We start from the raw sequence: 26,762 nt of genomic DNA, 5'->3' as shown, positions 1-26,762 counted from the left end.
GTTCGAATTTACTTAAAATGAAGTTAAAAGAAGAAATATTTTATTTGGAAATATAACAGAAATCCAAACATTAACATGTTAGATTACATTATCGAACTGGTATACAACATTTTAACTTGGAAAACAAATTGGAAGACAAAACTCTTCCAAAGGTTTTCAGATATGGTAATAATCTAAAATTATGTCACTTGCCATCAAGAACTAAAATTATTTAAGGAAAATCAAAAGAAGGATGACTAATATGGATTTCCATAATTAATTGTGAAATAACTTTTTTCACGCAATATCTAATAGCACCTAACAAAGACATCGATATGCGATTTTCAATTTTGCATTTTCATGCTTGCTATTAAAAAAACTCACTTCCAAATACACATATCTTGTGGAGATAAACTAGTTTAATAAATTTTTAACATAACTTTTAACTTTTTTCATGAAGCAAGCGAAAACCGAATTATTAATACGTTACATTACTTTTTGAGCAGCACACTTATAGCAAGATATACTCAATATGTGATAGAGAAAACATTCTATACACCCTCTACCGAAGATGTCCTTATAATAAGATCTATTCAGTCTGCAAATGACAAAATACCTGTCAGAATATACTTATAGCTGGTGAGAACGGTTGTAGTTACATCGTTATAAATATATAAATATTATCATCATCTGTCACTTCGCATCTATAGTTACTGCGAAAAGGATATATCTGTCATATAGGAAAATACTTATTGGACATATATGACACCTAATGAATAAATCGCACGCAGTATTAACAAATGAACACCCATAACTCGATATCAATAAATTATTGAATTTAATTCGAAACTTTTTGTAGCTACGTACCAAATTTGCAAATCATTTATTTAATTCTCATGTAGCTGAGCCATTGCACTGCAAGAAATATTTTGAATAAGAAAATAATGCATTTTCACTCTGAAACCTTGAATTCTACTTTGTATGTTTAAAAATAATTTGAAAACGTGTATAAATATATCTCTGACTAACTAGCTTAAAGTGAAGGAAAAGTTTTTGATTATAGAGAGAGAGGATTTTCATCAAATCTTTAACAGTAAGAAAATATATAAATCCCTTTTGCTGATCCAGTATTCAACTCCGATATTTTCTGCAAATAATTACCACAATAATTTTTTTTTTTTTCAAAACCTCTCAAAAGACAGCAACGATTCAGCCTTTGCAGCGGGGACAAAATTATTTATATATCTATAATATTAATTTAGAATACTTTGATTTTTTCTACCATACCCACATTAAAAATAATTGTAAATTGGGTATATATACGAGAATTAATATACTAGAGCAAACAATAGAGAAAAAAAGTCTAAAAAATAGTTATGGAAACATCATCAATTACGAAAATGTTTCTATTAATTCATGTACAAAAAAAGATAAGAGAATTTTTGTGTAAATTATGCGTTTCAGAGATAAGACTCAATTCCAAAATAAATGAATCCAATTGAGTCTACACTACAGTCTTTACACACTACCCGCTCCAAAGCGTAGATGTATGTTATGCAGGACCTTATCCGAGAAGAAAAGATTGCTGTAGAAGACTACTAAAGATAACCAACGATAGAAATTTATGAATCTCCAATCAATACTCAAAATATATTTACTCCATTTGTTTTTCTAAAAATAATGAAATATAATATTCCACCATGTAACAGGGGAGAAATATCTAACTTTTTCAGTAGCTATGGTATATAGCATATCAAAAGCACAATAAGATTTGTCAAAACTGCAAAAAAAGATACTTTTGTGTTAACATCTTAAAACAGGTAATATAAAATAAACCTTATCAATTAATGCTGAATAAAGCAAAAACTCAAGAACCATTTTAATTTTATTTTGTAAAAATAATAAACTTAAATATAAGGCTTATGTTGACTTTAAGACATATTAAATATCACAGCTTTATAGTTCTTCACAAGAATTTGAAGAACAATAATAAGTTTTAAACTTAAACTTATCATTGGCATTATTGGAGAAAATTCTCACGTATCGTGTATGAGATATTTTCATCATCTGAAGCATTGTTTATCTCACTGACAGTTCACTATACCATTCAAGAATATTTTATTTATTTATTAGCTTGGTCTTCAATTTGATCCCTTTTAGGCTGACCAGTCATTAAATTCGGTGTAACCATTTATGTTTATGTATGTATAAATGACTCAGTTGAGATGGACTACACGCTGTTTTGTCTACAAATAAAATATATAGAAGAACATTGGACGACTTCAACTGCACCACTCGGTATATGATTATTAACCCAAGACATTAAATCCGTTAGAAGACAAAACAAGTCATAAATCATGTTTTAAATTATAAATAAAATCAATTTGAAACGTGCAAATTTAGTTTTTATGGATTCAATCACAAACGTGAAATTGAATTTACAAAAAAAAAAATGTTAAAACCACCGATCATTGTTAACTACCTGCGTTAATTCTTAAAATTATCGATCGACCCACTAACCCGAATCTTTTAAAACAAAAGAGAGGTATTGTGAAAAATATTAGGTAATAAATGTTTAATTATGTGTATTCTAATTTTCTATACATCTGAAATGGATTCCGGTAAATTAAAGCATTGAAATTATTAACATTACCCACTTTTATATTTGTTTGTATCTTCACCTCAGAGTACCGAACACACTATTTATGACGATTTACACCAACACTCACAGTTCCTATATTTGATTGAAGCGCGTTCTGATATCAAAGTTATCGTCAGATCGTAAACAATAAGTCTCTCTGAAGATGAAAACGAATTTATTGAAACACGTGTCAGTCGGACATGAGTAATAGTGTAGTTGTAGTGAACAGTGTGTTCGGTATGGGCTCAACCCAGTTTATCTCCGAGATACTATACAATGAAGAAACCCTTTATGGAATTAATCAGTATCCTATGTATAATTAAATTTAATAGGTAATGAATGATACTATTTGAGTTCTGGCAAACGAAAATGAGATCTTTGAGAAAAACAATTGACATGAGCTGACAAAATAGAACTAAATTACAAATATGATGCTAAGTATGACTTAGCCGTTGATTGACAGTATGATATTAAATAAACAATTTTTCTAATGGGTATAGATTTTAGTGTCAACCATTGAAATAAATTTTCTATAAACTTACAAGTTCAAGCAGTTGTTTCATAATAGTAAACCTCTAAATTTTTATTTTCAGAAATATAAATTTGACAAGATAAAATCCTTCCTAGCAAAGCATTCTTATCCATGTATTTTTTAAAAGCTTTGCTCCTGTGGCATAACTGTCAAGATATAACAACTGCAAATAAAAAAAGGAAAATGCAACTTTTTCTTATATTTCTTGTCAGTAGATTCGAATGGAGTTTAGTCCAGCCTTTCCTTTCCTGTCGCTTTAAATATAATTAATAAATTACATATCGTGTGACTATTTCTATTAGGCATTTTACGATGATGTTTTATACCCAGATTATATAAAAGTCATAAAGACTCGTTTTATGTACAACATATACTCTTCAGTACATTCTGTGTGATGACTTTTTATACAATGAGAATGCCACTTGGTAAGAATGAAAGGGAGTTAGGCGTCGTCGTCGTCGTCGTCGTCGTTATGAAAATTAATCAATACCCGGCCTGGTCGACGACGATACAACAGTCAAGAGACGGTTTTAAGAAGGCGTCTCAACGTAGAGCTTTGCACGCAACAGGCATCCCACGCTTGCGTAGTCTACATCTCACAATCGACGTTCATCGTTTATGCGCGGTGTTGTCAGATCAACTAGATAAGTTTAGAAATTGTAAGAATACATCATATTATGAATCAATTTTTTTGGTGAACAATATCATGTGTTTTTATAAAAAATGTGCACAAGATATCAACAGCAGGATATACCTAATAGGTATTTCGAATTAACCAAGTATTTGTTGTGTTTTGAAAAAGTACATAATTAATTATTGATGTTGATAAAGGGCTCTTGTCTTATTATCGATGTTTCTATAAATTTCGATACTTTCAATACAATACAATATTATCAATGAAGCCATATCCTTTAATTTTTGTCGTGAAATGTAAATCCAGCAAGAATTATTACTTCACACAAAGCCGGGTATTTCAACCATTAGATACTGAAAACTTTGGACATTCCTAGACCATATGTTAAACGAATAAGTCGTTATTTGGTGCAATTTGGCCCATGGTACGTTTCGCATTGTTATATCGGTACCTATAGTTTTAAGACGATTCCAAAATGCAAATGTACGGGATATAAAGCAATTCTGTTTCTCCTTTCTATTTCTTAGAAATCGTTCGTTTCGAAGGAATCGAGGGAATAAAAGTTAATTTTAGCTACAATGGAGATAGAGAAAAACAGATCATCAACGACAATTCAATTTTTTACGCGAAGTTACTTCATATGTTCTGGGGAGGAATTATGTTCAAACGTTGCACCACATTAATCACAAAATAGGACAATTCAAGTTTACATCCAAGAAGATATTACACCAAATATCTATCTCCTAAGAAACAATTTACGTGAATATTTTGTATTTATGGACGACCACATCGCTCAAGGTGGGATCACTGGGCGCACGCAGGAGTTTGAGCTCTCCTGATATAAATCCAATTGAAAGTATGTGTAATTTCAATATTCAAGCCATTCACAGTCTTGTGAACTAACCTTAAATCATAGATGAGTTTATCGCAGCGGAGTTGAAATTGAACAAATTCACTAAAAACTAGCTATCAATTGCTTGATATAACATATCATATACATACATTCGATGTACGGTTTCGTGATTTTTCGCAGATTACGGATATTTACTCGTGAAATAATCGATTATTTTTAAAGCTCTTCAGATATTGTAGCAGAAAATCAGACGGAATATTTCAAATCGTTTGTTTTCAGATACGTCAAACACTTGAGCTGTTGGAAAGTTGGCAACGCCGAGTCCTTGGCATATGCCTACATAAATCGGCTTTTCCACAGTATTTGTGGTAGGTCGGGGACTCTAGCGCGGATCGACACAGCTGAGACTTGCAATATACAAACTCACTTTCCAGTCTCCCCGTTCCAAAACATAAAAGTAAAAGTAGCCGAAAAGAGAAAAGTGCAGAGGGTTGTAAAAATAGAACGTCATAAAATGTCGAGGACATCGATAAGAATGTCATATGTGTACATATCGAGTGTTGTTTTCTTGTTATATCACATCTATTTTTTTGAAAATTCGAAAAATTGCAGAATCATTTGCTTTCAATTGAATACTTTTAAAAAATGTATTGTAAAATTGTAGGAAACAAAATTTTACGGTCTCTAAATGAAGCAAATTTCTTTATTGGTAAGTAAGGGAAACGTAGAAAGGGCATTTCCGAAATGTGTTTATTGATACCAACAATTTGTACCATGAATACAATATTCTACATCTGACGTTCGACCATTCAGTTAGAAGATAGAAGTAGAGGAGTGTGTGTACACAAAAATAGCTAAATAACAAGAGCAAAGAGATTTTTACAAAAAAGTTGTTAACAACAAAAAAAATCCTGTTATAATAACAGACGTACAGTAATAAAAACAGGCTAGAAAAAATACAAATGAATTAAAATCCTAGAATAGTTAACCACGAAGGTTTTGATATCGCTTGTTACTGATAACAACTCATCAGATAACAAACAATAATTTTAAAAGTACAATATCGTATTGTATACAAAATTAGAGAGAAGTAGTGTAAATAGCAGCGCAGACGCAAAAGTAAAAGGGAAATAAGAAGGGGACCAATAAGTAAAATAATCAAGAGAACGCCAGAAAAAGGAGAGTAGAGATGAGCATTAACATGGAGTTACTTGTGGAAGCAATTAATTAGATGTAGGAAAATATAGAACAAGAGGTACGAAGCGAACTGTAGAAACACAGAAATCATCTGATGTAAGAGGTAATGACACCAAGAGAGAAATGAAAGAATTTGAAGAAAATATGAAGAAGATTGGGTTATCGGGAAAAGAAAACTATATGAAAAAGTGGAAAAATTGGACAATGCACTAAAGACCATTGATAAGAAACATTTTGAAGCTAAATATTTGAGTTAGGTACATAGCGATAAGATGGTAATCACAACACTTTAACTCCATGGTGTTTTACTATTTCATCTATACTGTACTTTTGGTGAATGTATAATAGATATTTTTCAGTAACCCATCTTTTGCCACTATTTCTTTGGTAATAAGACAATGGGAGAGTTTTTGCTTTTTCCATTTAGCGTTAGATAATGGTTCCTTGAATGTTGACTGGCATTGTCCATAACTAATACAGTACGGCTATTATTATTGGACTGAAATGTGTCTCTTTATACCTTGTTGATTAAAATTTCTATGAAATTCAAAATGGAAATAAATCATTTTTCATAAATTTTAGAAAGACAAACACTAATTTTATTTTGGAACATATAACACCAAGCGGAAATCTTCGTCATTAATTTATGATGTCATAAATATTGTTCCCATTCATTTTTAGATATAAAAATGTCTTACATTCTTTCTAGCGAAACTTCATGAGGTTGTATATAATTAACGGAACTTACTAAGGTCGAATTCTAAAATTAGGAACCGTGAGTGGCTTCCGAAGTTTCGACCACGAAGTGATCAAACTTTTATCGAACTGCATCTTTAAGTTGAGTCGAGTAATATTTTTCATGTGTAATGAAATTATTTTACATTCACTGTGTATCTGGATAATGATATTTGTAAATAAAAAAAGGACCATGTGTGGAAAATATTTTTTAAAATATAGGAAATTAAAATTATAAGTCTCATTTAAATATTAGTGATATTGTTTTACGAAATTTTTATTCAGCTTTCAATATAACTTTTCATTTTCCACATTTTTCTAAATTGTAAAAATTGATATAGGAATATTGAAGTTACAAAGGCAATGAGTATAAATAAAAAAAGAGAGAAATAAACCACGCTTACAATCTATTTATTACATGTTGAAATTTGGAAATACAAATACAGTTACACTAATTTATTAAGCAGTAGATTTGAGAAGGTGATATTATCCTATCATTAATGATATAATTAACAAAAAAAATGTATTAATTATAATAAACGTAGCGTCCCTTTAGAAAGCTGTAACGTGACCGCGTAGGTCATAAAATTTTATTGCATAGATTTTGTAGCAGTTACTCAATTTAAATTTATATGGAACAAATTAGATTCATTTTGTTGCATTATAGACAGAAAACCATATAACTCAATGGTTATTGATGCCAAGGTTCTGGGCAATAACAATTGAAGAAATTGTTTTTCCAAAAATCTCGGACTTTGTAATTCGTGATTGTTTTGATATTGTGCTCAAATGTGTATCAATTACCCTATTTCCTAAAATGAGCGATTTGAATATCTTCACTCAATGCAACTGAAAATTTTCTGAAATATCACAAATATATGATTAATTTTTTGAATACTTATATATTCTAATTAGTAAAATAAATGGCACCTTGAATTGGAAGCCATAATCAGTAATTTTTCTCTTTCTACAGTTCTAAATATTATCAATACGTGTAAGACACAAATGCAAGAGATAATAAAACTAAATGTGTGAAAATTCGGCAAAAAAGAAGGAGGACGCAGGACTTACTGACAAGACAAGACAAGAACATTAAAACTCCTTGAGCAGTTCTCTTTGAAAAAACTTTCCGCTGGACTAAAATATCCTTCTTGTAAAAGTGGACGTTTTATCATCCTACACATAGGTTCATAAGACGGTTTTTTTTAATGATGGCTTATTACTCTTCGAATCAATATAAAATGGCGATTTCCATCACGATAAGAATGCGAAGGATTTTGGACATTATTTCAAAAAATATAATGCAAGTAGGATAAAAAGACTATTGCGATGGACAATGCATCTTTCCATAGAAGGCAATTGTATAAATGTTCAACAAGAGCGGATAAACAAGCCGTAATTATTTGAGAATTGTATTTGGAAATTTGGAAAATATAACTATTAATTATAATTTAATCTAAGGAGGCAGTACAGAAACACGTTGTAAATGGCTGCACTTACACAACGCACAGTATTAGGTTTGCCAACTTACCATTATTAAGTAAATCGAATAGAATTAATTGGATTTCAAATTGAGGGTGAGGTAGTAAGAAATAATAGTACAATTAAAAGGTATTATTTACGGAAGCCGTGAAACGTATTAAGAAAAAAATTGAATACGAGCAATATAGTTTGTAGAAAATGAGAAAAATAATATGCGTGAATTAGTCTAGATTTTGGACGATATGAAACCAGTGATAATTAATCTTGTAGAATCTGAGTCAGACCAATGATTCGGGAGCGATTTTAAATTTATAAATAAATGTTCCCAAAAATAAATCTTGGGCGGTTTAATTCGATTAAATACCTAAATAAGATTCCAAATCCTACAATATTTGTTGATTTTCTCTGAAATCACCGAAAAGAATCTAAATTGGGAACTACCTACAAAATATTTTTTACCTGCCAACCAAAATGCTTCATAAAGGATTTTAACTCGAAAAGTAATAGAAAATCCTCGTTCAAATTGAAACAATAAAAAATTCGTAAACGTGTTTAGGCCAGTTCTAGTCTTTGGATCAAAATCGTGGGATATAAGAGAAGAGAGAGTCGGAAGCCGTGAATGAAATCTGCTCTTGTAATAATTTAGCAATGGGATAGATCGGTAACCAAACTAAAATGAATTGTAGCAAGAAAACTGGACATAAAAAACAAGCCATTTTTATGAATCTCATTCTGTTTTAATTAAATCCGTTTAGATAGGAATAGATTGTATCCTCAGTTTAGCGTGCGAATTTTACCCGAGTGAATGCGATAACAATAAGGTTAACCGTCGTAAACCAAAACATTCCCTTCTAATAATATAGCCTATTATCATATCTTTTGAAACCGATGACGAATTAAGTGAAAATGACTTCTATGTTGGGTGAGGAGTTTATTTATTATCAAAGCTCACAAAACAGGGTGAACTTGAAAATCGAAGTTTGAAAATGATTTATTTGTTAGCAATATTTCTGAATAAATCTATTATCAAATAACAAACGACGTTATTCATGTGTTAATAGTTTATGTAACATTGAACCATTTGAATACATTACAATCAACAGAAAATTATATTTTTAAACTTTACCGATTTATCATTTATTGTCTAGACCGTAAGGAAAATTTATAAATTAATTGCTGTTGTGACATCAACATGATTCATACGAATACCTAAAGCCGGATTTATCCACTGTTTTTATATACACAACGAGGCAAATGAATCACATTTCGAAAACTGGTCAGACGTTAGCAAATACGTTTGTAAACCGAGCCTAAAGCCGCGTTTACACCGGAGTTAATAACACAAGTTTTTAACATTTGTTTAAAACATAACACATTTCCTTTGATCTTTACCGACTCTGGATGGATAACATAAGTCTTGTTAATAACATGGAATTTTCTGTTGAAAACACGAGTTATTAACTTTTGTTAAAAGAAATTTTTTGGCGGTTCAGCTAAGTTAACTTTTTGTTAAAAACTCGTGTTATTAACTCCGGTGTAAACGCGGCTTAACAGATAAGATGATTTGAATGCTATATTATTATAATATGATCAAATACACCACCGTAAATTTTAGATTTTACGATAATTCCTACAAAATTGTTCTAGTTTTACAATGGGGGGAAAATAAGACATTTGTATAGAGTAATTTATTTCTTCGAATTGATCCGTATGCACGTAACGGTCATTGTATCTAAATTCATATATACCAAGTATTTCATTATTACATTTTGGACAAATACTTACATACTAGCTTCATTTGCTAAGGTTTTTATTCGAAATACTTGTAACGAAGTATTTTAACTGAAAGTCCAGCGTTCCATTTAAATGCACATTTCTTTAATTACGTATACTGTCTATATTCTATCACTTAATTAAACTACTTACAATTACTTCCACTGAAACTAATTATTCACTTTTTATTTATTTCAACGTTGTCTGGCACGTTTACAGACTGAACCCAGGTGTTCGGTTAACAGAGTTCTATACAGTGGACCAATTGTTCCCGGTCGTTCACAGAAATCGAACGCCACATTTTTTGCAGACACAAACAAAGAATTTTTTCATTTTTCGGGAAATTTTTTTGAGTTAAGTCTAATATAAAGTTTATCTGTTGGGACATTACAGAGGTATCCCATAAGTAATGTCGGTTTTCATTTGTGAAAATTACTACGCCTTAATTTCAACACGTCGTAATTTGTTTAGACTAGTCTCTGAATCTATGTATCGCTTTACTTTATTTCAATCATTTTTTTTGTTCATTGACAAAGATGTACGTTTTTATAATAAAGAGTATGGCCAAGTTGAAAGAAACCTTGGCAGCAAGGAAAATATGTGAAATTGAAAAAGAAGACATAGCACAGCGTTGGTTTGTTGGTTGTTTGGTTTTAATAGTAGAAACTTTGGACCTTCTAAAGATACCATACATCTTCATTTAAAATAATTAGGCAAGATCTATAAAAATATAGGTGTGTAGACAGCTCCTTGCTCTGTCCGAAAATGATCGTTTTATTAGACGCATTATTCCTTGAAATGAAAAATGTAATTATCTAAACAACCCGAACATGGGAAATTAATGGTTAGACAAGGACAATTAAAAGAACTGTCGCTACTTCACTGTATTTCGAAATCATTTCAGATGATCGAGCTATCAATGCCGCACCGTTAGATCACTATTTATTCAGATCCACGGTGAAATTCCTGCGTGGGAAAAATTTGGATTCAAAGAGATGTTTAAAATGTAGAGCGACAGTTTTTTGCAAAGAATGGTTTTACCAAGGTATCGAAGAACTTGCTAAACGTTGGGTTAAAACCATAGAGCACGAAGCACGTTTTTCTAATCTGGGGTGCAAGCACGCATATGTATGATAATAGAAAACCGCGCCCGAGCACTCGAATGGGAGTCTACTATATCCTATCTTAGACACGAGACTTTACCTCTGATATGATTCAATTTGACCGTGATCAAAAGTGGAGAACTAACATTCCTGAAGCCGTCTTGAATAAAAGCATTCACCAATGTTCTAGGACTGAAGATGTTGCTGCGAACATATCATACTTTATATATTATGAATTAACCTTTTTTCATCATTCTCATCGTTCATTATCAAGTTTGTTTATTGAGTTTGTGAAAAAAAATATTGACATTTTTGCAATTATGTATTTATTTGCGTATGCCGAATTTACCAATCTATATTGTGAACATTCTACTTTCCCAAATTACAAAGCAGTTTTATGGTATATTCTAAGACTTTTTTTATGCTCTTTGTGTCGTGCATGGACTGATTACTTGCCATTGTTAGTTTTTTAGTTGAATGTTAAAGGCGTGCCAAAATACAGGTTATATAATTCTCATTTTATAACCATTTATATTTTTACACGTTCGTCTGGAATAATTCATTTATGCTTTTCATTAACGAGGGTTACTAGTAATTCTAGTCGAAGAGTCTCACGTTCACTTTCTGAGGTCCACGTTCCCAAATAATTGATGGGAATTAAGCACGTTTTCGTGTGAGTGGCGAAAGAATTATTGTTGATATATATTCACAAAAATATTTTTATTGCTTCAATTAATAGTTTATGAAATGTCAATAGATTTAGAATTTAGAATTCCTAAAAATGTACTACAGCTCTAGTGATATTGCATGAGTTGATAGAAACTTTTCTAATGAAAGACTATTATAACATCTAGTATTTGGTATTAAAAATTCATTCATTTTCTAAATGTGGATTAATGAATAGTATTCTAGAGCTTAGTAAATGGTGCTGATGTTTTATATGAATAATTTGTACAACTGATTAAGTATAATTATTCCGCAGAAATCTATAAGTTTTCCAAACAACGCGAGTTGCCATTCTAGATGTCCAAAAATACCCAATAGTTGTATTTTAAAAAAAATTATTTACTAAATATTTTACTAATATTTTCTCCGTATCACTGCGTTCTGAACCCAATAGAGCTAGCATGGTCTGAAGTTGAAAATAATATAGCCCGGAAAATACGTCCCTCAAAATACAGAATGTTTTGTGATGGTTCATAAAATAAACAAACAGCTGAAACAAATTCATTCAACATGTTATTACTGTAGAACTGATGTCATGAGGAAAACTAACATTTCTAAAGACTCAAGTTGTTCGTGACGTTGATAATGATGATTCATCTTAAGATTTCGATACCAGTTTAGTTAAATTTAATAAATTTTCGCGCTAAACTGTTTCATCGCAGCCGCTTGGAAATATCAATTCAGATGGTTCCAATTGAGTGGCAATTCTCCGTGAGCTAGTAGTTGCATCTTCTTCTACTAGATGCAGAATATTTTTTACTTCTACCAAACCTTATTGAGTAGCGCTCAATATAGTATACGTTTATATTAGGATATCTTTGGTGTGGAAAACGTTGACGATATTCTTCAGCAGCAGCTGTAGCATTTCCATTACAGAAACCATAAACAAACACCATATTTGCATATTCTAAATTTGAATACGTATCTGGCATTTTGCAACACTAACAATCACTTAAATTCGAAATTAAACGTTCAGTTACTGTTCACTGTACACTGACAGTTCATTAAAACGTCAGAATTATCAAATGCCTTTGAGCCTCGAACATGGCATACTTTGATAATGTTAAAATTCAGATATAAGTGGAAAGTTTGATGAACATTTTTAATTACTCCATAACTTGAAAACACATCGGATAAGAACATATGAGTTTTTTTACATTATTTTCACGTGTATAATACACTTCTAGAGTTTGGTGTGCTCCTCCCGACTCACCCTGTATAAACTTCATAACTCTTTAGTTTTATCAATAGATTGATTTGATTCATGAACAAAAAGGATTTTAACGTATTAAAACAAATTTTGGACCCAGAATCGTCTAAATTTTAAGGATGTTCCTTTGAATGTAAGAGAACTAAATTCTCTTCCATTCCGACCCATTCACAATAAATAATTGTAGTTTCTATTAAGAATAATAATTTTTCTACCGATGTTCAAGAATTTCTAAATCGTCTCGAAAGAGAGGTTATTCAAACACTGTTAACCACTGATCTTCATTTTCCGAAGAGTATCGATTACAACTCAAATGTTCTTTAAATTTTGGAAACCGTCGGTATTCGCTACCTGAGCCATTGCGGACCTGTGACTGGCGGTGTTATCATGTTGCAGAACAACTTTCCTCTGGATTTTTCCTTTCGCCTTACGTAGTTTTGGAACTAAATTGGAAGAGGCTGTAGGTGGGGCTTTCTTTCGCAGGAAATCTACGAAAATACGTCTTTGTGAATTTCCATTGAGATCAACTGTTTTCAGTGCACGTATTCAATCACTTCCTCTTTGCTCGATACGATCCAATTCCATCATGAAGTGTGATTCTACAGAAGGCATGTTTTAACAGGTTCAGATATGTCAATTTCTGGTGGAGTCTATACATAATAAGTTAAAGTATCGAATGATGATAAATAATTGATTTGAGTTAAAAATGGATAAGAACTAGAGCAAAGGAATCAACACTCTTATTCAACTTTGATTCGACTGATCAGAGTTTAAAAATTAATGTCTCCTCAAAAATGTGTTGAAAGTAAAGATATTCACAGATTGTTCTACATGTTATTTTAGATAATTATTATTTTGATTTAATTGGAAGTATGTTAATGTTATATGTTGAATATAAAAACAGTTCTTGTACGAAATGCCATAAATATTACGATGAATTATTTTATTGAAAACAAAGCATGAAATATGAAATCATCTCCATTAAAGTAATAATGTCCTTTAATTCATAATCTTTAATTATCTTCTATTTGAATGAACAAGTTTGTCCAGATGTATCTTTTCATCTGCTTCGGACTTCGAATTTGAAAAAATTTGAACATTTCGTGAGCTTCCTCAAAATTTATTTTCATTTTGAATCGTACTTAATAATTTGCTCAAGATCCAGTGACTGACGGACGGATTCAAACTTGTCACTGCATGTCTCAATATATGAGGGTATGCGATAATCTAGTTGGAATAGATCCAGCGTAAGTTTTATTTTATCACACCTAGTTTATATCTAGAATCAATGTATACAATGAATCAAATTTATAAATAATACTTAAAATATTATAATTGCACATTTTATTTCGTGGATTTTGAGACGTTGGTCTATGTAATATCATTTCAAATTGATGATTTGATTTAACTTTTTTGATGAAATAAATGTAATTGAACGAGCCCTACACTTACAACTTACAACATGTTCAATACGGCATAATATTCAGTTAAAATTTTTTCGATCATTTAGGGAAAAATATTGATTACTTAAAAATGATCGCAAAAAAATGTCTTCTACAAAAGTATACCTGTTTAATTTCAATCTACTATTCTAAGATATAAGGAACTTTTGGAACACCTGGTAATTCCAACAATTGTACCATTGTACATAAAATTAAACTTGTGTCATGAATATTTTATAGGTAATATTCACAGAAAACCGGACGTACCGTAACTTACGTAACAAACTTAAATACTGACCAATGTAGGTCAATATCGCCTATCTGGCAACCCTGTACACGCCGTTGAGTTAATTAATTCCTTTCACAAGTTTCACATACATACCTAAAATATCACCGTTAACCAAACACACACACATCCCGATATCGCGAATAAAGAATTCACCATTGTTATCACTTAATTCAAGTATACACATTGATAAGAAAGTTTAAAAGTGATGGATGTAAAATTGTTCGTTGTCAAGTGAATAAAAATGAAAGTTGATGTATGCGCTAAAGATGATACTATAGTAGCAATAATCAGTGGCGTTCAAATATGCATACATGGCAGATTCGTGACTAAAGGCAACAATTTCGATGTGATGTGAGCTACTTATAATGAAGTTCCGTTAAATAAAAAGAATACAGAATAATTATACAAACTCACATATGTTTTAATGTGTATACAGGGTAGCGATAAAATATCATAACGTATAATAATTATCAGAAATTTTATGTTTAATGAGATTTGTGATGTTGTTTGGTTGACTAAAGATTCATTCCATAAATCCTAAATAACAATAATACTAAGAAAACTATCGTTCACAAGTAAAACATGACACATACAATATATCAAATTTCGGAGGGCAACGAATTTGTATATAATATCACATTATATTCCTAGCAGTGGAAGGAGCTTTTTATATGTTAAGTTCAGACGTCTACGCGCATTGCAAAATGAACGAAACAATCAAATACTCAAAAGTCTATTTCTACCTACATCTACCTACATGGCCGGATTAAGCTAGGGGCTTGGGGGGAGCTATAGCCCCGGGTCCCAGGTCCAAGAGGGCTCCATCATTTGGAAATTATTTTGTATTTTTTGATGTGTTTATACCACAAATCTAACGTATTGATATTATTTTGTGAATTTTTCCGGATTTTCGAATTCCTTAAGGGGGCCCTGTCATTATTTTAGCCCCGGGCCTTATAAATCTTAATCCGGCCCTGTCTACCTATTAAAAAATTATCTGGAATTGAAGATATTCTCTGGTGTTTGGGCCAACACTCAAAATTGTTTACATTCTGTCTTTGAAAAAATTCTTTGTGGAACCACTGCTCCTTTTTGGTATTTATTTATTCATATGTTCATTACTTCTGTTACTTCCTTCTTTATCATCAATAATTTTTCTCGTGTTAATTCCCGTTTTGGTTTTGAACTCTTTTATTTTAAGGTCAATTCTCATTAATGCGGAGATAGAGTGCTTTCTTAATATTGAAAACGATTGCTATTTGTATTTTTCTCACTATAAAGTAAAAATGAATAGAGTGAATTGTATAACCAGTTGGATTTGTCAGAAATAGTTATTCTGTATCACATAATTATTTATTAGTGACAAAATAAAACTACCGCCCACTCGACCTCTCTTACGTCAATCGTCAGCCTCTGAAGATGATACAATGGTAATCGAAACGTGCGTGTACAAGTTAAATGTGATTCTTCAGTGTTAATAGTTCGAAAAAAAAATATTTCATCTTAGGTGCTAGTTCTCTCGATTCACTAAGTGAAACGTTCTTATAATTTTGCCACACGATTCATATTTTATATCACTGGTTAGTAAAGTTTTTTGTTTCATAGACCACTAGACTAGAAAATTTTGCTGGATCCAGTGCACCTTGCGTTCACTTTTCTCTATTAAATTTCGGAAACAAATGAGTAACGCTTATTCTTAACATTCGTGTTTATATTGGTGCAGAATCAAACAAGTTCATGCAAGATTGCAAGCACATAAACCACAAGTCATATTAATTTGCACGTCTGACAAGCGTTACGGACGGGACGGCAACCCCAACCCCAACTCTCGACGCGTTGTACTGAATATGGAATATGGAACACCCAAATTTTTACGAGAAACAATCGCTGAGCCCCCATGTTTTGTTACACCCAACGTAGATTCCCATCGAATCCACCTGGACCACATTGGGACATTGGGAATCACGGTTTTAGATGTTGTTAGTATGTTAGATTCTACTATTTAGATTATTATTAATTTCTTAATTTGTAGTTCCTATTTTTATTCCAACATCATCAAATTTTCGTTCTCACTTTTTATTTACACAGTATTTATATTACTCAGTTGTTCGTGAAAAACTGAATACCTAATTAACAGTAGATAAACGCAAACAAAACATAGAAGTCGACCAAGAAGTTTGTCACCGTTTTATTTTTACTCAAAATATATGAGGGCGTTAAAATCTGACAAATTTGAACCACTTAAAGAATGCTTACAGTACAATTACGAATTCGTGGGACATTATTTACGCACTACATCAACACTCATAATTATAGTGTCTGACACGCATTTCGATAACCAGGTTATCGTCTTCAGAGATTGAAGGTAAAACTAAAACTGTCTGGCGCGTGTTTCAAGTTATCGTCCTCAGAAACTCAACTTCTTACTTAGAGAAATATAAGCCAATCAGTGGAATAGTGAGTGTTGGTGTAGTGGTAGTAGTATGTTCAGTATGAATATCGCCAATGGTTTCCAGAAAATTCTACTCAGTAAGATGTATAAATCGAAATGCAGAGTTAGTAGTGGAAACATCAAGGTTCACCACCATCCAAAACTTCAAGATGTCAATTTCAGCAAGAAAAGTCATGTAAATAATGAATTTCTGTTAACAACCACTGCTCACTATAAAACAAAATTTGTTACTTTCTCCTTTTATATGGAAAAAACGAATACCCTTCTTCCAAGAAGTATGTATAGTGGTCGACTTGACTAATCCTCAATTTTTTATTTCAGTTTAACGTGCCTTGACAGAGCTGTTCAGTGGCACACATAAACAATCATAAGTTAAATAGAGGACTGTTAAGTGTAAGTTTTAAGTATCTCCTTGAGGTTGGTTTTAATATCAAACTGTTGATGTGCGGTAGAATATTCTCTGCAGTCGGTGAGGATGTGCTTAACAGTTACAGGAACTGGACAAGTTCGTCAGACAGGACGACTTTCTGACGACATCAAATAGCCGTGAGTAAGTTTCGTGTGGTTGATACGAAGTCTTCTTATTGTCACACATTCTCTCCTATTCAAAAAGTTTAGGGAAATGTGAGAAGTAGATGGGTGGATGTGATGTAGTGCTGTAGTACTCTTGCTCCATGTATCGCGCCAAGATTTTTTAATGAGGTGTTTGAAGTTAATCTTCATATCATTGGCCAGCTGAACTGAGATTTCAAGATGATTATTTGTGGCTTCTTTGGCATGGCGATCGGCACATTCGTTTCCAGCAATTCCAGTGTGCGATGGAAGCCAGATGAGAGAGACTGTTATATCAAGAGCAATGAGAGTTTGGTAGGTGTCATGAATGTTTTGGATTATTGGATGGTCGGTAAATATGGTTATGATTGACTGTATGGCGATATGTTTATGGGGAGGAGAAATATATTTGAAAGCTTGAAGGATACTGTATAGTTCACCAGTGTAAACACTACACGTCGAGGGTAAACGGAAAGAACTTATCGAGTTCGTGGTTGAGGTACTTCTTTTAATAAGAATTTCTGTTGCTTCCTATTAATATAAGTTTAAAAAATAACATTAAATGTTTAAAAAAATGCCGTTATGTCGTTAACTGTATGACAACAAAATAGTCAAAATATGCCATATCCATGCAGTCAAATAATTACCCTATTACTAAATTATTTCGACACATTACTGCGGCTCTGGGTCTCAAGGAACTTTTTCTCGTAAATCATCAACAGCAAGATACTTTGACAGAAATTTCTCATTTCTGAGCGATCTCTAATTATTACCTATCCGAATAACATCAATATCATAGTTGGAACATCGTAAGAAAAAACCATCGTAGGATTATGTGATTTTAAATATTTTTTTCTGTAGTATAGAAAAAATTGTGAGCTCAATGCGTATCTACTCTTCTTCTGTGTAAATTAACTGTTGAAATCTCAACTGTTTATTTCGAGATCTTTTGCCTAGAATGGCGGTTAAAATAATAAAAATCGATTACTCAGTCTCAATTACCTAAAGAACATAGTGTAAAATGAATTTATTGCAATAGTTCATATTTTAAATAAAAACTAGTGATAAAATATTCAAGGTTCAATACAACCAATCCGAACCAGCTTCAAGCGACTATGAAATCACTTTTTATAATATTCACTTATTTCACGCAATCAGTACAACATTTAATTTCTTAATATCATCTATGGCATAATTTCGAGTTTGTAATAATAGTGTCATATTTAGATCAAGTTCATAGTTATACAAAGTGTATAATAAATCAAATATAAAACTTTCAAAGTTATTCTATTTTTTTTTATATCTCAAACGGGCATAATTACAGAGGGTGTCTCATAAGTAATGTCTATTTTTATATGTGAAAATTTCTACGCCTCATGTCGTTAAGATTAGTCTCTAATTTTATGAAGAGTACAATCGCTTCACTTTCTTTTAATCATTCTCTATTTATTTATTGACGATGCAGTGAGTTTCTATAATAAATATTTAATGAGCGAACAACACAGAATCGGATTAATTATTTAAATAGTAGACATTTGACGCTTAAAGAACGTTAGTGCTCAGGTTGTCCACTTGCGTGGGATAATTTTGATGTGTGTCTGGTGGAATTATGAAGGTGTAGTATAGTACTTTGGAATCATTCCAAATAGCACATCTGTCAATGCCGAGGTGTATAGTGGACAGCAGATGGGAATGTATGAGGTTTGATCGGAGAAATATCCAGGTTAAGTTAGCTGAAAGCGGGTTCTCTTTCAACAAGACAATTCTAAACCACATATTGCGAAAGTTACGCGGAATAAGGTAGAGGAATTTGAGGGTATCGGACCACTATCACATCCAGTATTTAGTCCAAAAAAATTTATCGGGGTCTCAAAGAGCTTTCTGAACGATGGGTTGAAACTAAAGAATACGATACTTCGAATATTTCGGCTTTCTTTTTGTATAATAATGTAATAAAATGAACATTGGAAACCGACCACACCTTTCATATCTTATTTCCAAATAAGAGTAGTTAAATAATGTTTGTAATTGACTTTATTTTACTAAAGATAACTTCTAAATATAGGTCACTTAAGAACATGCAGTTTCGAAGTGGAAGTTTAAGCTATTTGAAGGTAATATCTGTAAAGAGATACAGTATCCCCCTCTGACAATGTAGCAATAAAAGCAATTATATCACAGATAATTCTTTATAATAAGTTGATTACATAATGTCTAGAAATACTGAATGAATAAGACAATTAAAGCAATGTTTTTCTAATCTGGGTGCTAGCACGGGAACAAAAAAGCAAATAATTTGACTAAAAAGGGGGCTCAGACTTTAATCACTGGATCAAAACTATTCTGTTTCCTAGGAAGAAATCGCTTGAAAGCGCAGCCGAGCACTTGAATAGGAGTCTACTATATCCGATCCTATAAACGAGATTTTACGTTGGATATAATAACAGTTTGACCCATTTCGAAAGTGGAGAACTAACATTCCTGAAGCCGTCTCAAATAAGAGCATTCATCAATGCTCTAGGACTGAAGATGTTGCCAATTCTAGCACAGCTCCAGCACGTACGAAACCCCTTATATTTAAAACTTATTGTAAGTCTAAGTCTGGTACTCAAGTTCAATAGTAACTGAAAAGAAAAGGTGGATTGGAACCTTCGGTAGTGGAAATAAGTTATTTTGTAGGTGGTAAAGTATATACCTCGCTTTTCCTAAATTTTTATCCTTTGATTCTGACCTAACCTTACGTAGGTACAATACGCTACATCTTGAAAAAAATTATTCCAAATAAATTGTTATAATTCTATAATATATAAGGTTAGAATGGTTGACGAATGACAATAAGAAATATTCGAATTGATAAAACATTTTAAATCGTTTTTCTCACCTATAGTTGATACGAAAATATCCTTTTCCATACACAATAACCCAGATTACACTGTTTGAGTAACACCTAAACTGTTCAGCAACCAGTATATTGTTATAATGGAATTAAAACAATGTAATGTGATATTATCTTAATTTGGATTTAATACCTCTAAATAAGCAAATGAGATATCAAAGCGATAAAATTTTTTATCAAAATTCGTTCTAATTATTGTTTTGGTTAAATAATTTTTTTCCAAGAGCATATGGAATATCAGCAGCAAATATGAAATAAAGAAAAGTGACAAAAAAAGTGATGAATGTTTTTGACACAAATACCTAGTGATAAAATTTTACGGCATGGTTTTGTGCCAGCCAAGCAATTATTCTATTGACAATAGATGGGATTTAAGGTTAAAGTTATTGAATTATTGTATTGTTATCAGTTCTGAATACGTTCAGAATCATTGATAGGTAAGAAAGTGGGTGGATGTTGTTGCTACATGTAAGTGAAATTATTGAAAAACTCATAAAAGCAAACATTTAAAGGAAATAATTAATAGTATTTGATAAAGCAGAATGCAACATTTTTTATTTTATTGTCATTGCCATTTATTTTCTTGAATAAATGTTGATGTTTTGACCTAATTTTCGCTTATCAAAATATTACCTGACACTGACAAGCCTGATATATAATAGATCACTTATCACATGAGTATTAAAGTACAATCTATTTCATCAATCTAAAAAAAGCCATTATCAATTTAAAAAATTTATTTTTTATAATTTTACATAAATTATTTGGACATTTTTTTTATTCATGATAGATAGAAATTTTTTTTCCTATTTATATGGTTTGTTAATGCTTTTTATTCTTTTATCGTTCTGATAATTTCTTAATCTATTTACTAAATGTTGATATGTCCAATATCAAATTTAAATTCTAAATTGATAATCTTCAACGTGAAAATGCAATCACTACCTTCAACCCCTTTGGAATCAACAGATACAACCCCCCAATTTTTCAAATGCCTCAAATATTTCTTATTTAAAAATGTTATCGTTCTCAAATTTATTGCAGCAATTTAGAAAAATAGAATGATATGATCACAGAACTTCGCTATAATATACTGAGATTTTTAGTTGGGATTCATGAAAAATACAGTTACGAGTTTCCGTGGCAATATTAGTTTGTTTAAAATGGTTTAGCAAATTGTTTTTTAATTATAAGTTGACAGAATTATGATGTTAGTTTGAAATTGGTTAACTTAAATTAAAAAAAATAAATCCATAAAGCCAGAACACAACAGTCTGCTTCATGACATATTTCCTGATTTACCACCGATACTCCAAGGAACAATTAGTAAAATAGAGAAGCAGTTTTGCGAGTTTGGTCATGTATGGTAGATTGAAAATTAAATAAAAGCAGATGCCCATGTTTTGACTGATGAAATCAAATTAATGGTTGCGTTTGAGGAAAATCCACACACATCGAGTAGACATGCATCCACTACAGCCAATGCTAATCATACATCGTAAGTAAACATATTTCAGCAAAATTGCCGCTGATGGTCATCGGAAAATCATCACTGGATGAGAGAAGGACACGCGCAATATCCTCAAAAGATTAACGTTTGGGCAGGGATTGTTGGAGATCATATTATTGGTCTCTTTTTTATTGGGGCAATTAGAATGACGATTATTATTCGGAAATAGTTCAAAATAACTTTCAGTGAATGCGATATAGTTCCAGCACGATGTCACTAACACCATACCTCAATGTAATATTTTCTAATCGGTGGATAGGAAGGCCAGGATCGATAGAATACTCAGCTCAATAACCGGATCTTATAAAACTGAACATTTTAATTTAAATAGCTATAAGGTTAGAAGATAGTTTTATTTAAGATTAAGATGCTGCCGAGACGCTTGATGTGAAGAATTACTTTATTAGCATTCATAGTTCTTTTTAGAATACTGACTGTATTGTAGCGAATATCTGTAATCATATGGTTTAATTTTATTGTAACATGAACACGATAACATTTTTCAATAGAGAATGAAGAGAGCTTTCGAAGGTTTTGGAACAAACTGGATAATTACTACTTTTTTGCTTTCAACATGATGGAGCATCGGCTGATATGGAGAATTCTTAGAGTAATTTGCTTAAAGACCTAAAAGCGTCATATACAATTGAGTAGCAAACAGTGCTGCTTTTTAGAGGCCAGAGAAAGAAAAGTATCAGCACTTAATCATATTAATTAAAAAACTAATAAAATGTTAAGATGGTTATAGAAAATAAAGAAGAGATCGTTATACAATTTTTCACCATCAAGTTAAAATTTTTCGTCTTATTCCTTGAGTCAAATTCTGTAAATTTTTGGTGAAATATTATTTTAACATATTCTGCTACAATGGAGTTTTATCTCAACTACTTCATTTATTATTAAAAAGTTAGTTAATGAAGTCACAACATGAACTTGTTAACATCTTTTGGAATAATATAAATAAACTATAGTGACAGATTTGAGAAATAATAAATAATTATGATTATATCATAAGAAATATTGTTTTCACAAGAACAGTCCGGAGGCGGTGGACAGAAGAGAGTGATCAGCTCCATTCAGACTGCATTGTTAAGAGAGTTAAACATTAGGCAGCACCAATATAAAAGTACTAGACAGTCGATTACTGCAACAACTAGAAGACTGGTTCCCTATACAGAACCTGTTGGAATTTATGGACCGGGCTATCGCCAAGGAAGTTGATCGAAACTCTTATATGCAATATGCAATAATCTGCAAAAAAAGAATTTATCTTAATATATATTTTACTTTTATACTCAAATAAGCCACTTCTCTCACGTGAAAGGTTGATTTTAATAATGTACTTTTATAAACCAAAAAAATTCCAAGGTCTGTCTGTAACCAATTATTTCTTCAGCTTAACTTGAAAATACAAAAATCTGTACTGTCTCTAATAACTTGCCCACCTATTGTATGTCCTTGAACAAGGATAACAAAACATCTGGAATTTAATGGTTTGCTAATACTGACCGCAGTTTTGTGATTATTGTTAAACAAAAAATGGACAAAGGTACCTACATCAATTAACATGTGTATTAGTTGGCACACCCATTTATTTTAGAAAGGAATAATCCTAAAAATAAAACTGATTATACTGTGTAATTTTCTAGCATGATCATCTAAATCCAAAATATATTTATTCAATGTGAAAAACTTTTCAACATATAGGTCTATATTTGCAAATTTAGCTCAGTACTGGAGTTCAAATGACACTTACATCAGCAATATCCACAACAATATAATTATAGCGATTGAGTAACACTAACATCCAAACTTTCACATAAAAGTATTTACAGTAACTATTAGTACTCTTGTGTCCACGAGACTCGAACTCTCACATTTTTTTATAATCCACACAGCTCATATTCTATGGAACTGCTTGTGGTTATTTTTGGTTATTCCTTGAAAAAAAAGTTGAGTGGAAAAAGTGGAAAAACGAACAAATATGTGGAATTTCTTTTTTTTTATCCAATTTCATTTGTCTATTACCATTTACATACAGTAACTAACAACACTGATTATCACTGGTATTTTCAGTTTAAAATTTACAATGTTGCACATAACATCAATCGCAAATAATGTTCATTAGTGTTGTTTGTAGTGGCTTGAAAAGGGCAGGAAATGAATACCCTAATCGAGATAGAAAACGGCACGCGAAAATTTGGTTTACATGTTCGAAAAAGTGTATTGATCCCAATGGAGAATATTTTGACTAAAATAAAACGAGCTTCCATCATGGATACGTCCAAAATATAAATCCTTCATCCTTTATAATCTAATAGCTAGACACCTACTAGTAGTTTGTGGATTACATTTCTCCATAATTCCATCGATATCAAAAATACTTTATTATTTTCAGTAATTCTCTGATAAATTAAAAATTTAAACGTAAACTTTTTCAAAAACTGTACATTTTACTTTTTACTCATATGTAAATTAATAATTTTATATATCATCGTCTATACTTTATAAATTTGTTCTTAGCAGCTATTTCTCTTGAGCAAACTGGATTTAGTTTTGTTTGTACTCAGTAATAGTAAAAAGTACGAAAGGGTTGTTGTTAAGTAAATATAAAAAAAGCTTAAAGCTAAACATCTCGAAAAACATCAATGCTTCCCCGATTAGTGGCAAAATTGTACACGTGTCAACTTGATACAGGTTACAATCGTGAATTGTTGAGTCTATTTCCTGTTTTCATTTTATTGCTGATTTCTTGCGTAGCGGTTATTAACATTTTAGTCCGTAACAAAATCAGTTTTTTCAATCATAGCGTGTTAAGCGTGTATTATTTGCATCCTAATAAATAAACAACGACTTTTACCTAACATAAGCAGAAATTAAAATAGAAAAATAAGAGAAAATTCAACAAATTAAATGTTACAAACCAACACTATAAGCAATGATAAATATTACCAGTTTTTATTTTTTAACTTGCAACACCTAAATTTTCATGACAAGTCTTGTAGTTTGCGACGACATACGAGGCATAGGTCACAATGGCCGTGCTGGTCTGCTCAAGGATTACTCAACTTTTTCTGTGTACTATTGCGAAACTTTAGGTAAAAGTTCGTGTTTTATACCTATAGAGTATTAATTTTAAATTGATTTCCTTGCGAGCACTTTTGTGAAAAGTTATTGAACTACTATTTCTCGCATTCAGATGGAACCATTTGAGAGTTAAACTCCTCAAGAGACAGATCTTCTTATCTCGTTCCATAGCCGGGACCTATGTGTATGAAGATCACGCCCCAAATTGATATTCCAACTCAGTTATTAGAAAATCATCTTTAAATGTAACTATTACGGCAAACGGAAAGTTATTTTTCATTATACCTTCCTGGGCTACAAATCAAAGAAATGGATTGAGAACATAAAGAGAGCTGATCCATCAAAAGTTGTGTTTATTATTTCACTGCGGTTCATGACTTCCGAGACTCATATAGTAAATAGAGTACGTTCGCATCCATTTTATTTTACTAGAGCTCGAACTACCACTCAATCAAGTTGTCTCAAATTGAGTTTTGAGCTGTTATTATCTAAAGAATGATTAACGCCAACAAAAATCAAAAACAGAACAGAAACAGATTTCCGCTACTGGTAAGACAGACAGGGATCCAATGGAACAATTTAAGAAATACTCAAACATTAAATCTAAGGAGAATGGAAACAAAAGTTAATTAACTGTAGTTAAATAACAGAAAACGGATTATTGGTGAGGAAATAAATAGCATAAAGTGAAACCAAGATGAAAGAGAGTCTAATAGAACATAATTAAGTTGAAAGAAACATGTATTCCATTCATTTTCTGTCGTATTGGAACCTGTTTTAAACTTGGGTAGCTATTGGTCCATCTTTATGTATAGTAATTCACAATGAAATTTCACTGTCACTGTCAGAATAGTTCAATAATTATTTGAAAAATCACTGTTGTAAAGATTAACATTATGACTGGGTTGAGCTAAGCAATCTATGCAAAAATGTGGCTCATTTTCACAATTTTCACATTTGCATTATTATACAATTTCGAAGACAAAGACGTAAATACAACTCACAATCTAATAAGATATAACACAGATGAGGAGAAAAGAAATTTCTAAATAAATGAACATGAAAATCCTGCAAAATAATATATAGATTAATTATTAATTTCTAGATATAGCTGTAAATATTTTGTTGCAAGCCAATCAGTCATACCAATTCCAATTATCTGACCGCATTTATATACTACTATACTAATCGTATTTATATAAAGTACACAAATTCTCAATTTTGCCGTTTTGCTACAGTGTATTTATAAATATAAAATTGTGTTTATATAACAAATCATAATTATGCTTAACTGTACTGCCAGTTTGAGAAAAATTAGTTGAATTTTGTTTTGAAACCTTGGTCCAACATTTATTGCCTTCTCAGACTACTCGAAAATCGTATGTATAATGAAAAAACTTGTATGTATAGAAGTTAGTTTTAGTTAGTACCCATTTTGCGGAGCGGATATCAATAAGAGCGTTTAAAAGTGTGTACCTACGTTGAAAGCGGAACAAGATACTAAAACCTGCTGTATGAGACAGTCGCGTTAAAGGGCATTAAATTCTAAAAGGTTTCAAGTAAATAAAATAACCATATATTTATGTTTCTTTGGATAAATTCGCTTTTAGAACACTGACTTTAATTATTTTGTTATTTTTCACTTCTTAGTTCAACTATGAAAGCGTGT

The 26,762-nt window shown here is 31.4% G+C and overlaps 1 protein-coding gene across 10 annotated transcripts in view; it reads right to left on the bottom strand.

Moving 5' to 3' along the window:
• LOC130451829 (nuclear receptor coactivator 3) overlaps positions 1 to 26,762 on the bottom strand; it is a 366,138-nt gene that overhangs the window by 68,802 nt on the left and 270,574 nt on the right. Inside the window, exon 1 of one of the 10 annotated variants that reach the window (XM_056791124.1) lies at positions 20,482 to 20,588. The exons of 8 other annotated variants lie outside the window; for them this stretch is intronic. The gene's annotated coding sequence lies outside the window, so the exon portion shown is untranslated. Of the gene's footprint in view, positions 1 to 14,689; positions 14,709 to 20,481; positions 20,589 to 26,762 lie in introns of those variants that run through there. One more of the 10 variants, XM_056791125.1, reaches the window with a different exon arrangement.

Source organism: Diorhabda sublineata, chromosome X, assembly GCF_026230105.1.
Source record: "Diorhabda sublineata isolate icDioSubl1.1 chromosome X, icDioSubl1.1, whole genome shotgun sequence".
Classification (NCBI taxonomy): domain Eukaryota; kingdom Metazoa; phylum Arthropoda; class Insecta; order Coleoptera; family Chrysomelidae; genus Diorhabda; species Diorhabda sublineata.
Note: the sequence above shows the minus strand (reverse complement) of the source record. Positions and strands in the feature narration are given on the sequence as shown.